Below are 16,244 nucleotides of genomic sequence, written 5' to 3'. Positions count from 1 at the left end.
GGGTAGTCTCAGTTGCTTTGGGTTAACTTTGTTGGCTTGGCATTAAAAATGTCATAGTCTGTGTTCCCGGTACTTGGCTATTCTTCGTTCTTTATGGCACACTCATGCAGTTTGTTCAGGTATTATCTCCCTCAGCCTGGGATCTCCTCATCCCTTTGGTGCTTAATGGGGGTGTTCAAGACCTTTTAATGTCTGCGCTCCACAACTGAAGAGTTTTAAATATTTGTCAAGGGCTTTTAATATCTCACCAAATGTGGCTAAGGATCCATCATACCTGGTTTTAGGATTACTTCATCCACAAATAGACCAATCAAGTATAAAAATGTGTTAACCGGCACTTGCTCTGATTTCTTACCTAATCGGGTGTACTCCTGTTAGTTAAAAATGTTGCACTCTAAGACTCCTAGTCTTAGGTTTGGTTTAGCCCTTGTCTTTGCGAAAATTGGTCTGGTAGGTTTTATTTTCTATCTGCGGCTGTTTTTTTTAAAACAGGTGAGGAGTACCTGTTTAATTTTTCCCCCCCTTCAGGTTGACTCCCCAGCTGCCTTTGTTTTTCCTCTTTCTCTATTCTTCCTGCACATGTCACTTTTCACAGGCTCCAAACTGCGATGGTGGATCATTTTTTAAAAATTTACCCTGCCTGAGATTTCATTCCTTTGAAGTGATTAGAAAGGAATATTAGGCGATTTAGACACAGATCATTCACCGCCACCTGGTCATCCCATTGTGTCTATCAGGTTTATGGTGTGAAATGTTATTGTGGAGTAGGGAAATGGATCAGGTGTGAATACATTTCTTTGTTAAAAAGCTGTGGATTATTTAGGATTTGGCAATAGTGAGTTTTACTTGGTCGCACTTTTCTCATTTCATATTGTCAGGAACTGAAGTTTTATCATTGAAAAGATGCTGCCATGATGTACCATATTGATGCGCTACTCAAACACGAGGCCTGAAGCTCAGTAAATGAAAGGCTTTTATTTACTGTAATGAAGCTGCCAGAACTTATATACACTATCCCAGACTGAAGGGGTCCCGGCCAGAGCAGGGACTCTTATACCTCTCCCAGGAGGCGGAGCCTGACTGGGATGTGCCACAACACTACAGTACAAAGGTGTAACAACCCCATCCTAACCCCAACAGCAACAATAGCACAACCCAACAGTAACATATGTACACCTTGTAGTACTGGCCAGCCCCTGGCTCAGTACTATCCAGTGGGAACCAACGATGGTTCACCACATTCACCCCTCCTTTGAGAACAAAGGCCGGCGGGGTACAAAAAAACAGAATCAAGTGTCAGCAGACTATAAGTTCAGACGGTCAGGGGGACCGCACCGTCGTTGTGACCTCCTCAATACCGGCGGTGACACCGGAGTAGGCACTTGCGGTGGCGTTCTCCCCAAGGCGGCGTCCAGCTGCTCTTCCACGGACTCACAGGCCGGTTGACCCTGAGGTGATGGTAGTCCATGGGATCCTGACACGCCCTGCGGTGGCGACCATCTTCTGGGCTCAGGCAAGCTGTACATGGGAGTAAAATGGTTAAGCAATGGTCCCGATGCTGCCCGCGCCGTGTCCGGGGAAGAAACAAGAGATAAAGAGTTTGTTACAGGGGGTATGGGAGCAACAGGGGTTGCTATGTCCCCTGCTGGCGCCAGGTCTCGGATCGAGACCGTGTCCTCTCGCCCGTCAGGGTATGCCACATAGGCATACTGAGGGTTGGCGTGGAGGAGATGGACCTGTTTGACCAACGGGTCGGACTTGCGGGCCCTTACATGTCGCCGCAGGAGGACGGGTCCTGAGTACGTCAACCAAGACGGTAATGAGGTCCCCGAGGAAGACTTCCGAGGGAATGAGAACATCCTCTTGTGGGGAGTAGCATTGGTTGCCGTACACAGGAGGGAGCGAATAGAATGGAGCGCATCAGGGAGCACCTCTTGCCAACGGGAGACTGGAAGACCTTTTGACTTCAACGCCAGTAAGACAGCCTTCCAGACTGTAGCATTCTCACGTTCCACCTGTCCATTACCCCTAGGGTTGTAGCTCGTGGTCCTACTAGAGGCAATCCCGTAGGAGAGCAGGAATTGCCTCAAGTCATCGCTCATGAACGACGAGCCCCTGTCGCTATGGATGTAGCCGGGGTACCCGAACAGGGTAAAGAGATCACGGAATGCCTTGATAACCGTGGCAGCGGATGTATCAGAGCAGGGAACAACAAAAGGGAACCGAGAGTACTCGTCAATGATATTGAGGAAGTACACATCCCGATCTGTTGAGGGAAGGGGGCCCTTAAAATCGACACTCAGTCTCTCGAAGGGACGAGTGGCCTTGACTAAATGTGCCCGGTCAGGTCGGTAAAAGTGCGGTTTGCATTCCGCGCAAACCTGACAGCTCCTTGTTACTGACCTGACGTCCTCCACCGAGTAAGGCAGGTTGCGGGCTTTTATAAAGTGGTAGAGCCGAGTGACCCCAGGATGGCACAGGTCATTATGGAGGGCGTGCAAACGGTCCTCCTGTATACTAGCGCATTTTCCATGCGAGAGGGCATCCGAGGGCTCATTGAGTTTCCCTGGACGGTACATGATGTCGTAGTTATAGGTGGAGAGTTTAATTCTCCACCGCAAGATCTTGTCATTCTTGATTTTGCCCCTCTGCGTGTTGTTAAACATGAACGCCACGGACCGCTGGTCCGTGATCAGGGTGAACCGTTTCCCCGCCAAGTAATGGCGCCAGTGCCTGACGGCCTCCACAATGGCCTGGGCCTCCTTTTCCACCGCTGAATGCCGAATTTCGGGGCCTTGGAGGGTGCGGGAACAAAATGCGACGGGCCTGCCCGCCTGGTTAAGTGTGGCGGCCAGGGCGAAATCAGATGCATCGCTCTCCACCTGAAAGGGGATGGACTCGTCTACAGCGTGCATCGTAGCTTTCGCGATGTCAGCTTTCAATTTATCGAAGGCCAATCGGGTCTCTGGCGTTAAGGGAAAAGTTGTGGACTTAATGAGCGGACGGGCATTATCCGCGTAGTTGGGAACCCACTGCGCATAATAAGAGAAGAAGCCTAAGCATCTTCTCAGTGCTTTTGCACTAGCAGGTAAGGGAAGTTCAGAAAGGGGGCGCATACGGTCTGGATCAGGGCCAATGACCCCGTTTTCCACCACGTATCCTAGGATGGCTAAACGGCGCGTACGAAACACACACTTCTCCCTGTTGTAGGTCAAGTTCAGGCGAGGTGCAGTGCGTAGGAAGCTCATGAGATTCGTGTCGTGGTCCTGCTGGTCATGGCCGCAGATGGTGACATTATCCAGGTACGGGAAGGTAGCCCGCAGCCCGTTCTGTTCCACCATTCGGTCCATAGCATGCTGGAAGACCGAGACCCCAATGGTGACACCAAAGGGAACCCTGAGAAAGTGATACAAGCGACCATCCGCCTCAAAAGCCGTGTATTGTTGGTCCTCTGGGCTAATGGGGAGTTGGTGGTAGGCAGACTTGAGGTCTACGGTGGAGAACACCCGGTACTGCGCAATCTGATTGACCATATCAGATATGCGCGGGAGGGGATACGCATCCAGCTGCGTATATCGGTTAATGGTCTGATGTAGTCAGTGACCATCCGGGGTTTGTTCCCACTCTTGACCACCACGACCTGCGCTCTCCACGGACTAGCACTGGGTTGTATGATCCTTTCTTTGAGGAGCCGCTGAACCTCAGATCGAATGAAGATATGTAGCAGGAAATAATGATCAAAACTGTGAAACCCGTGGAAAGTTTCTCAGCTTCGTATGTTAGGATCAGGGCAACCCACTACTCAAAAGGAGGGAGTGAACAAACAGAGAATGATAGACCTGTTAGCCTGGCATCAATGGTAAAGAAACCACTGGAATCTTTTTATTAAGGACGTGATGACAGGGCGCCTAGAAAATCATGGTATGATTTAGCAGAGCCAACACAGTTTCATGGAAGGCAAATTGTTTCAACAGGGTAGATGAAAAGGGAACAATTCAATGTGGGATATTTTGATCTTCAAAGGGCATTCAACAAAAAAGTTGCTACACAAGGTTAGGACTCATGGGATTGGGGTGATATATTAGCTTGGATATAAGATTGATTCGTCAGAACAAACTGTAGGATCTAACGACTGGAGTGCTGCCAGAACCAGTACTTTGGCCTAAACTAATTAAAGCCCAAGTACTTACGGCTTATTATCAAAGTCTTAGATGATGGACGGATGTGCTGATGATGCGGAACTATGTGGGACAGTAAGCTGCATAGAGAAAGCAAGGAGGCTGCAACAGAATATCGATAAGTCAAGTGAATAGTCGAGAAGGTGACAGATAGAGTGTATTGTGGGAAAATATGGAATTCTCCATGTTGGCAGCAAGGATAGAAAAGGTAAGTACTTAAAAATGTTTTTCATTCTTTCTTGGGAGGTGAGGATTTATGATGAGGCCAGCATTTGTTGTCCATCCCTAATTGTGCTTGAGAAGATTGTGGTGAGCCACCTTCTTGAATCACTGCAGTCCATCTGGTGTTGGTGCATCCATGATGCTGTTAGGGAGCAAGGTATTTGACTCAATGAAGGAACAGCAATGTAGTTCCAATTCAAAATGATGTGGGACTTGGAGGGGAACCTGCTGTTCTTGTTCTTCCATCTGGTAGAGTTCACAAGTTTGGAAGTTACGATCGAATGTGGCTTGGTGAATTACTGCGGTGCATCTTGTAGCTGGTACTCCGGCTGCCACCTTGCACCGATAGTGGAGGGAATGAATATTTCAGGTAGTGGATAAGGTGCCAATCAAATGTGCTGCTTCATCCTGGATGGTGTTGAACTTCCGCAGTGTTCTTGGAGCTGCACTCATCTCGGCAAGTAGAGGGTATTCCATCACATTCTTGACTTGTACCTTGTGGTAAGGAAACTGTGGCAGTGGACAAGCTTTGCAGCAGGTTTGTTCAATGCACAGCCCGCAGGCCAGTTGTGACCCACAAAGCCTCACAAAGTGATCTCAGAGATAGTTTTCAAAATGCCACTGAGCGCAGAAACTACTCTTCCAATCAGAGAGAAGTGAACCAATCAGCAGCTAATGTGGAAGAGAGGCAACCTGTGATTGGAGGAACAGCAACATTGGCAGCAGTGAGTGTGTTCCAGAAAAAGAGGTATTGGCAGCGGGGAGAGAAAAACCTGCCAGGCCAGGCTGTGCTGGAACAGGGGGGGAGGAGGCTGTGCCGGAATGGGATGGGTGGGAGAGGAGGTTGTGCCGGAATGGGATGGGTGGGGGAGGAGACTGCCAGGCTGGGATGGGTGGTGGAGGAGGCTGGCTGTGAGGGTGCAGGCTGGTGTGGATGCATGGTGGGGTTGAAGAGACTCACTGCCCGGGGAATATGGGAGAGGAAGATTGAATGTGGGAGAGAGAGCGAGTGAGTGTGGGAAAGAGAGTGAGTGTGGGAGAGAGAGCGAGATAGGGTGTGAGAATATTGTTTTATTCATTGATAGGATATGAGCATCGGCGGCTAGGCTAACTTTTACTGCCCATCCCTAATTGCCCTTGAGAAAGTGGTCATGAGCTGCCTTCTGGAACCATTGCAGTCCATGTGATGTAGGTACACCCACAGTGTTGTTAGGAAGGGAGCTCGGGGATTTACCTGGCACTTGTGTGGTGAAAATGTTATTTGCCACTTGCCAGCCCAAGCCTGAATGTTGTCCAGGTTTTGCTCCAAATGGACAGGATCTGAGGTGTCACTGTGCAATCATCAGCAGAAATCTCCACTTCCAGCAATATGATGAAGAGAAGGTCATTGATGAAGCAGCTGCAACTGGGCTTTGTACACCATCCTGAGGAACTCCTGCAGTGATGTCCTGGGCCTGAGTTTATTGGCTTGCAACATCCACATCCTTCTTCCATTGTGTTATGTATGATTTCAACTGGCGGCAAGTTTTGCCTCTGATTTCCATTGACTGCAATTTTGCCAAGGCTCCAGTTGCCACACTGGGTCAAATGCTGACTTGATGTCAAGGTGTGGAGATGCCGGCGTTGGACTGGGGTGAAAACAGTAAGAGTTTTAACAACACCAGGTTAAAGTCCAACAGGTTTATTTGGTAGCAAATACCATTAGCTTTCGGAGCGCTGCTCCTTCGTCAGATGGAATGGAAATGTGCTCTCAAACAGGGCACAGAGACACAAAATCAAGTTACAGAATACTGATTAGAATGTGAATCCCTACAGCCAACCAGATCTTAAAGATACAGACAATGTGGGTGGAGGGAGCATTAAGCACAGGTTAAAGAGATGTGTATTGTCTCCAGACAGGATAGCCCGCAAGTCCAGGAGGCAAGCTGTTGGGGTTACTGATAATGTGACATAAATCCAACATCCCGGTTTAGGCCATCCTCATGTGTGCGGAACTTGGCTATCAGTTTCTGCTCAGCGACTCTGCGCTGTCATGTGTCGTGAAGGCCGCCTTGGAGAACGCTTACCCGAAGATCAGAGGCTGAATGCCCGTGACCGCTGAAGTGCTCCCCCACAGGAAGAGAACAGTCTTGCCTGGTGATTGTCGAGCGGTGTTCATTCATCCGTTGTCGTAGGGTCTGCATGGTTTCCCCAAATGCTGACTTGATGTCAAGGTGCAGAAACAGTAAAAGACTAGTAAGATTGTGCCATGATGCTCAAAGTTCAAACACTGAAATCTGAAATAAGAATGGAGGAACTTGTCCAAGTAAAATCTCAATGTTGCCAAATTCAAGATAAATAAATTACAGTATTTGAAAATAATGATGTACACAACATTGGTGCCTGTTAGAAGAGTGTGATTAAACCAGAACAGAAGTTACTTCATGCCCCAGGGACAAAATACACAAAATTACTCTTGTCTTCCTAGTTTTGAAAATATACCATTGAGTCAGGCCACTGGCAGATCTCATTCCCGACTCCTGTAGAAATTGTTTCTTTTTTCATTGATAATTTATAATACTTTTTTTTTGCAAGAGTTAGGCACAGGAGATACAAATACTAACATATTTATTTCCTCATATATATGCAAAAAGTTCGTAATAAAACATCATGCCAAGAATAATAAAATTTCCGATTAAAATTTAATGTTGTACTTCCATCATTGGGTGCACGCTGAAATTATAGCCTCAATGAGCTGACAGGAAGGCTAATGGTAGAATTTATTTTTTAAGAGCATGAGTAAGTTGAAAAGTTTATTTAGAAAACTTAGGGCCTGAATTTACCATTTTGATTCTAAGTTCTGAATCTGGGCGTAATTCAGATCCGACTTGGAAAACTGCTCTCAGGCGCCCCCATACGCACTTAGCCTGAAAACAAATCATGAGTCTGAATTGCGCTGTGGGCGGGGCTTATCGTGCCCGAATCGCTGCAGCTCCGATCAGAGCTTTGAACTGCGCAAGCGCGGTGAAAAATAATTTGTAAAACGCACCGCTGTCACATCACTCCCGGGCCGCAAAAAGCAGATTAAGCGGCCCGGGAGCGAAAAGCGGGAGCGATGGCCCCCACAGATATTGCCCCACCCCCACAACATAACTGTCCCCCTTATCCACCCACCCTCCCCGACCCAGACCGATCGCGACCCTCTGCCCTCCTTTCCCCCCATCGATCGCCCACAGAGTGGCAGCGGTACCCCCTGCCCCCCCCCACATGCCCCCCACCAGAGATCCATCTGTCCCCCCCACACCCACACCCCTCCTGCCAGAGATCCACCTGGCCTCCCTCCCCTCCACCAGAGAGCAATCCGGCCTCCCTCCTCTCCCCCACCAGAGATACATCTGACCCGCCTCCCTTCTCCCACTCCCCTCCACCAGAGAGCGATCGGGCCTCCTTCCCCCCTCCCCACCCACCAGAGAATGATCTGACCCACCTCCCTCCACCACCCCCAATCACGGATCTGAGTCAGAAAGCTCTGAAGGTACCTCTTCAGAAGCTGGAGCGCCTGAAACAGACCTTTGCCGAGCAGGTCTGTTTCGCGCCAAATCTGGACGGGCGAACGCGATGGTAAAGGGGGAAATGCTGGTAAAGGTGGGTGGGCGGTCCATTAATTCAATTTAAATGCATGCTGTTCAATTTAAATCGCCATTGCGCCCATTTCGGGTGCGGTTCGGATCGCGACCATTTTCAGGCCTTGATAAAGTGGGCATCTGGGCGGACGCGGGCACGGATTGCGCTAATCGCCTCACGCCCGACTTTACCAAGTTTTCACGCTGGGAAATGGGCGTGATGCAATGGTAAAATCGGGCCCTTAGTCCCATATTCAAATCTTGACTATTCTATGCCTGATGATGTACCTGAACAATAGCTATTCATTAACCTCACGTAATTTGCACAGATATTCCCAACAAACACAGTTTAATTTGTGTCACAGCGACGTGTCATGTGCAATATGGAGTACTAATCTTTAGTTTTTATCAGCTGGTGTCATACCCTGGGTTGTTTTTAAAAAGCAAAGAAACAGAACTGCAAAGACACAATGGCTACAGAAGTCACCTAAGCTGCAAATTGGCCAAGTTTTCAATAGCCTCTGAATGTGGATTACTAGGGGACATGTTGAGGCAGTTCCCTGAGGGACTTCACACCTGCCATTGCCTGAGTTCCCTGCAGAACATAAGGCCACCTGACGTTTTGGCCCTCCAAAAACTCCCAGGTACAAGAAGGGCTAAAAAAGGTAACTGTGCAAGGTGGGTGCCAAGGACCATATATTTGTTTCAATGGCATCTTGATAGCTTTGACATCTTGAAGCTCCTTCGTTAATATGGGTTTCCTTTCATTGTATGCCTATAGGCAGCTGTCGCCTGATTGGAACACCGTGTGAAAATGCACGATTGGAAATTTGTCTGTTTCTAGCAGCAAAAGAAGTGTCTGCAGAATATACTAGTAAAATCCAGAAAACTGCAGAATGTACCACCATCTCTTTCTCCCTGCTATTCTCAAGTCCAGGACCCTATCTCTGTGACATTTTGGAATACATCACAGTGATAGAGGATTTCAATCAAAAGGAGCCTCAATTGTCATGACAGCCAATTTGGAAAAACACAGATTACAGTTCAAAAGAGACAGGACGGAATTTTCCAACAGTTCACGGCCCCATTGCTGTTGCAAGTGAAGACGAAGAATTTGACACTCAGCCAAGTCTCCGTTCACTGCAGCGGGACCAGAGAATCCCGCTGGTCGTGAATAGCCAGAAAATTCCGACCACCGTCTCCAGAAAAAACAATCCGTTTATATAGGCCACAGCACTCCTGGAGTTTCAAAACCATCACAGGAATGTTGGAACATATACTTCTGTATTTTCTCAAGGACTTTAACTCTTATCAATCCCATCTCCTCCCCATTGTAATTTGTTCCATTCTGCATGCTATTGTCTATGGGTATGTCGCAGAGGAAAGAGTCAAATTGGACTCCTCCAGAAGGCCGTTGCCCTATACTCAACATGTATGCCCAAGCAGGAGGTGCGTCAATGCCAGATTCATCAGCCGCACTCACAAGACAGCTCTGAACGTCACCCAAGCACAACGCAACGCCATCCGCGCTCTCAAGACTAACCGCAACATTGTCACCAAACCAGCAGACAAAGGAGGGGCCACTGTCATACTGAACAGAACGGATTACTGCAAAGAAGTGTACCGACAACTGAACAACGAGGAGCACTACAGACAGTTACCCGCAGATCTGACCAAAGAACACACCCGTCAACTCAACAGACTGATCAAGACCTTTGATCCGGACCTTCAGAGCACCCTCCGTGCTCTCATCCCACGTACTCCCCGCGTTGGAGATCTTTACTGCCTCCCAAAGATACACAAGGCCAATGCACCCGGCCATCCCATCGTATCAGACAATGGGACTCTGTGTGAGAATCTCTCCAGCTACGCCGAGGGCATCTTGAAACCCATTGTACAAAGAACCCCCAGCTTTTGTCGCAACACTACGGACTTCCGACAGAAATTCAGCACTCATGGAGCAGTTGAACCAGGAGCACTCCTCATCACAATGGATGTCTCGGCACTCTACACCAGCACCCCCACGACGATGGCATTGCTGCAACTGCCTCTGTAATCAAAGCCGACAACTGCCAATCTCCAGATGCAATTCTACAACTCATCCACTTCATCCTGGACCACAACGTATTCACCTTCAACAACCAGTTCTTCATCCAGACACACGGAACAGCCACGGGGACCAAATTCACACCTCAATATGCCAACATCTTTATGCACAGGTTCGAACAAGACCTCTTCACCGCACAGGACCTGCAACCGATGCTATACACTAGATACATCAATGACATTTTCTTCCTTTGGACTCATGGTGAACAATCATTGAAACAACTATATGATGACATCAGCAAGTTCCATCCCACCATCAGACTCACCATGGACTACTCTCCGGAATCGGTTGCATTCTTGGACACATGCATCTCCATCAAGGACGGTCACCTCAGTACTTCACTGTATCGCAAGTCCATGGATAACCTCACGATGCTCCACTTCTCCAGCTTCCACCCAAGACATATTAAAGAAGCCATCCCCCACAGACAAGCCCTCCGTATACACAGGATCTGCTCGGATGAGGAGGATCGCAACAGACACCTCCAGACTCTGAAAGATGCCATCATAAGAACAGGATATGGCGCTCGATTCATTGATTGACAGTTCCAACGCGCCACAGCGAAAAACCGCACCGACCTCCTAGAAGGCAAACACGGGACAGGGCGGACAGAATACCCTTTGTCGTCCAGTACTTCCCCAGAGCTGAGAAGCTACGATATTTTCTCCAGAGCCTTCAACATGAAATTGATGAAGACGAACATCTCGCCAAGGCCATCCCCACACCCCCACTTCTTGCCTTCAAATAACCGCACAACCTCAAACAGACCATTGTCCACAGCAAACTACCCAGCCTTCAGGAGAACAGTGACCACGACACCACAACCCTGCCACAGCAACCTCTGCAAGACGTGCCGGATCATCGACACAGATGCCATCAACTCACGTGAGAACACCATCCACCAGGGACACGGTACACACACTTGCAACTTTGCCAACATTGCCTATCTGATATGCTGAAGGAAAGGATGTCCCGAGGCATGGTACATTGGGGAGACCATGCAGATGCTATGACAACGGATGAATGAACACTGCTCGACAATCACTGGGCAAGAGTGTTCTCTTCCTGTGGGGGAGCACTTCAGCGGTCACGGGCATTCGGTCTCTGATCTTCGGGTAAGCGTCCTCCAAGGCGGCCTTCATGACACACGACAACGCAGAGTTGCTGAGCAGAGATGGATAGCCAAGTTCCACACACATGAGGACGGCCTCCACCAGGATCTTGGGTTCATGTCACACTATCTGTAACCCCCACAACTTGCCTGGGCTTGCAAAATCTCACTAACTGTCCTGGCTGGAGACAATACACATCTCTTTAACCTGTGCTTGGCCCTCTCTCCACTCACATTGTCTGTATCTTTATGACTTGATTACCTGTAAAGACTCGCATTCCAACCATTATCTTGTAAATTGAGTTTGTGTCTATATATGCCCTGTTTGTGAACACAACTCCCTACTCACCTGAAGAAAGAGCGAGACTACGAAAGCTTGTGCTGCCAAATAAAGCTGTTGGACTGTTGTGAGACTTCTTACTTGCAGAATTCAGGATCTGTTTTTACCTTTTTAATAAGTCTTATACTTTTGCCTGAATGATTTTTTAACAATAAACAAACTTCTTACTTATTAACTCAAGAGATCTGTCTGGTTTATTTCTTCATATAACACATAGAGTCAAGCACACACTGAATTGAAAAAATACCAATATTAAAAAAATTCGAACTTTGTCATAAGCAAAGTAAGGAGTGGTAAAGAGCGAGAGTTTCTTTACCCCTCTGGACTTGGTTGTAACAATTGTGAGAAGCAATTCTGAATACTGCAATGCCATGAACAGGATTTTAACTTTAATTTGGGCGGCACGATGGCACAGCGGTTAGCACTGCTGCCCCACAAAGCCAGGGACCTGGATCCAATTCCAGCCTTGGGAATCTAACCTGGGTCCCTGACGCTGTGAGGCAGCAGTGCTAACCACTGTGCCAGTGTGCCTGACTACAAAAGAAATCACATGGCGGGAGTGCAGGAGTGATCCCCAGGAACCCAAGCAGAGCACAAGTGTTTTAATTAGCTGCAGAGCTAGTGAATAAAGTACCTTGTTGAAAGTCCTTGTTGTCAGTTATTGAGGAAACTCATGACATTTACAGATCAACAGTAGAATTCCGCAGTGGGCACAATCCTATTGGGTTTATGCACTCACAGGATCTCTGAGCCAGTATACACCTTTTCCAATAAGATCTGTGTTTTCACCATATGTGTACATGTCAGCACATTGAAAGAAAAGAGGACACAAACAGTGCAATGGTTTCCATTTTGTTGTGTTGTTCTGTTTCTCTTCACTCCTTTTCATTTACAATCCTACCTGAACTGTCCGTGATTATACTGGGGCTTTTTTGGTGATTGCTTCATCTATTTATGCAAACGTTTTTGGGAACTCATCTCAAAATTTAACTGTTATATATCATACAAAACGGAAAAAAAGATACACTTCCTTCTCTGACTTGTAGGCAGAAACTTTCATTGATTCCTAATTGACCTCAAAACCAATTCAAACTATTTCCTAAAGCAAGCATTTTTGCAGCAGCTTCATAGAATCCCTGCAGTGCAGAAAGAGGCCATTTGACCCATCGAGTCTGCACCGATCACAATCCTACCCAGACCCTATCCCCATAACCCCACTTATTTACCCTGCTAACCCCCTGACTGTGGGGCACTTCAGCATTGCCAATCAACCTAACCCACACATCTTTGGACTGTGGGAGGAAACTGGAGCACCCGGAGGAAACCCACGCAGACACGGGGAGAACGTGCAAACTCCACACGGACAGTCCCCCAAGCTGGGAATCGAACCCAGGCCCCTGATGCTGTGAGGCAACAGTGCTAACCACTGTGCCACCCTTTGTATCAAAGCCTTCCACAGCTTAGAAATGAAGGGTTAGCAGCTAAACATTAGTCCCACGCCCTAGGCTACATACCAGTTATAAGCAGCACCAAAGAATATCAAGTAATAAATAATATTTTCAATTATATCCTGCATGACCTTGCCCAAACAATTCAAATTAGTTTTTGAGAGCAGGGGATTTTATGGAAGCAGTGGCAGCCACTTTACGCAGCCAGTGGTGTGATGAATGATAGGTTAACTTTATTAAAATGGTACTGTTAAAAGATTATATTGGTCAAGGAATTAGGAAACTACCTCATGTTCTTGGAAGCTTCAATTTTCACTCGAGCAGGGCCGCAGTTTCATATCTCTTTGAAAATGAAATGCTGGATTTTCGGGCCTCGCTGAGGTCGGGAGTGGAGGCTGCTGGAACCCAAAGATATGGGCACCAGCTCGTGTGCTGGTTTGTTGACTCTATTCCTGTCATGGCCATTTTTACTGATGCGAGTCCAGGGCTGGTAGGCTTCCTGCCCACAGGAGATGCACAGCTAATTAAGCTCTTTAAGAGCCTTGTTAACCAGAGTTAAAGGAGGCCAACTGGGATCATCCAGTTTCCTGATACTTCAGACTCCACTCTAACTATCTGCTGAACAGCAGCAGACCAATTGGATGGGTTTGGTGGGGGAGGGAGGGGAGGGAGGGGAGGGGGAGATGTGGTGAAGTTGACATTGGGTGCCACAGTTCCAGGCCACCCCAAATGAAAGTTTTTGCGCCCCTCTGCCATTCACTGTCCCCCTTCCCCCAACAATGGTCAATGATGGCCTGACTGCATTTTATGATTTTTATTTAAACTTCTAAAACAGTTGGTGAGAGGATATTGTAATGTCCTGACTATGTTAGGGGTTGTGGGTTTTTGCACAAAAATAAAAAGATGTGGTTTGCACGTGTTGATTCAAAATAACGATAAAAGGGTCTCAAAGAGGGATCGTTGCCTGTACAGAGAAGAAACTGAAACTAAACTGGAGCCTGTGGGACACCCCAATGACAGCAACAACAAATCATTTAATCAGCTCTTAAAACAATCACAGAACCATTTAAATATATAACATATTCATCCATCTTGAAATACCCCTTGGTTATTTATTTGGTGGGCAGCACGGTGGCACAGTGGTTAGCACTGCTGCCTCACAGCTCCAGGGACCTGGGTTCGATTCCCGGTTTGGGTCACTGTCTGTGCGGAGTCAGCACATTCTCCCCGTGTCTGCATGGTTTCCTCCGAGTGCTCCAGTTTCCTCCCACAGTCCGAAAGACGTGCTGGTTAGATGCATTGGCCATGCTAAATTCTCCCTCAGTCTACCTGAACAGGCGCCGGAGTGTGGTGACTAGGGGATTTTCACAGTAACTTCATTGCAATGTTAATGTAAACCTACTTGTGACTAATAAATAAATTAAAAATAAATTTACCTTCTATTATAGGGTACTGCACCCCACAAACGGGAAGTCCTCTGAACTTGCGAGCCCAGCCAGCGTTCTTAATTGGACAGGGAATCTGTGTACCTGCCAACTAAGACGACATCCTGATCCAAATCCCAGAGGGTGACTGTTTCCTCCTCAGGCTGAGCAGTCCTGATTCCTAACTTTTGTCTCCTAAACCTCGAAAGAGGGTCAGCCTAACAACTCTGGTGATGCAGCTTTGCTTTCATACTGCACCAGAGAGTCAGACTGGTTATGCACTCCAGGTCGAGGATGGGGCTTGAAAGACAAACCTTCTGAACTAAGGCTATCAATAGAACTAAGCTGATACAAAATATGTTACAGCGAGGAAGTTGTGAGAGACCTGCCATGTGTATCACTTGACTGAAAATAGGAATCCTTAAAGATGATGCAATAACTGCCAGCCTGGCAAAAGATTCCGAGCAATCCCACCTCTGAAATGCTGGCACTGTGCATAGAAAGAGCTGAACTGAAGAGAGACAGTAAGTTAACAGATGAAGCAAGGATCTGACGGAGACCACAGCATAATGCCCTACATAATGCATTGAGCCTCATAGAGCCATCTGATATATGAGCTGACTGATTTAATTTAAATAAGGAATTATTTTTACCGACTTGTTTTTCACCATTAGAAATGACAGATTGAAAACAATACAACATTCCTTTTAGCTTCTCAACATAAAAAGGTAACGTGATAATGCGCCGCGAGTGAGGAAAAAACACAGGTCAGAAACTTGAGGCTAAAATGGCCTCTGAGGACAGCACGGTGGCACAGTAATTAGCACTGCTGCCTCAAAGCGCCAGGGACCTGGGGTCGATTCCCGGCTTGGGTCACTGACTGTGCGAAGTCTGCACGTTCTCCCCATGTCTGCTCGGGTTTCCTCCAGGTGCTCCGGTTTCCTCCCACAGTCTCAGAGATGTGTTGGTTAGGTTAATTGGCCATGCTAAATTCTCCTTCAGTGTACCCGAACAGGCGCCGGAGTGTGGCGACTCGGGGATTTTCACAGTAACTTCATTGCAGTGTTAATGTAAGCCCACTTGTAACACTAATAAACAAACATCCCGGTTTAGACCGTCCTCATGTGTGCGGAACTTGGCTATCAGTTTCTGCTCAGTGACTCTGCGCTGTCGTGTGTCGTGAAGGCCGCCTTGGAGAACGCTTACCTGAAGATCCAAGGCTGAATGCCCGTGACTGCTGAAGTGCTCCCCCACAGGAAGAGAACAGTCTTGCCTGGTGATTGTCGAGCGGTGTTCATTCATCCGTTGTCGTAGCGTCTGCATGGTTTCCCCAATGTACCATGCCTCGGGACATCCTTTCTTGCAGCGTATCAGGTGGACAACGTTGGCCGAGTTGCAAGAGTAGGTACCATGTACCTGGTAGATGGTGTTCTCACGTGAGATGATGGCATCTGTGTTGATGATCCGGCACGTCTTGCAGAGGTTTCTGTGGCAGGGTTGTGTGGTGTCGTGGCCACTGTTCTCCTGAAGGCTGGGTAGTTTGCTGCGGACAATGGTCTGTTTGAGGTTGCGTGGTTGTTTGAAGGCAAGAAGTGGGGGTGTGGGGATGGCCTTGGCAAGATGTTCGTCTTCATCAATGACATGTTGAAGGCTCCGGAGGAGATGCCGTAGCTTCTCCGCTCCGGGGAAGTACTGGACGACGAAGGGTACTCTGTCCACCGTGTCCCGTGTTTGTCTTCTGAGGAGGTCGGTGCGGTTTTTCGCTGTGGCACGTCGGAACTGTTGATCGATGAGTCGAGCGCCATATCCTGT

The 16,244-nt window shown here is 47.9% G+C and overlaps 1 protein-coding gene across 1 annotated transcript in view; it reads right to left on the bottom strand.

The window, feature by feature from the left end:
- The window catches only part of LOC144508488 (uncharacterized), a 60,025-nt gene extending 45,334 nt beyond the window's left edge, over positions 1-14,691 (bottom strand). Inside the window, exon 1 of the mRNA XM_078236456.1 lies at positions 14,445-14,691. The gene's annotated coding sequence lies outside the window, so the exon portion shown is untranslated. The remainder of the gene's footprint in view (positions 1-14,444) is intronic.
- Between the last annotated feature and the right edge of the window lie 1,553 nt (positions 14,692-16,244).

Source organism: Mustelus asterias, chromosome 20, assembly GCF_964213995.1.
Source record: "Mustelus asterias chromosome 20, sMusAst1.hap1.1, whole genome shotgun sequence".
NCBI classification, from domain to species: domain Eukaryota; kingdom Metazoa; phylum Chordata; class Chondrichthyes; order Carcharhiniformes; family Triakidae; genus Mustelus; species Mustelus asterias.
Note: the sequence above shows the minus strand (reverse complement) of the source record. Positions and strands in the feature narration are given on the sequence as shown.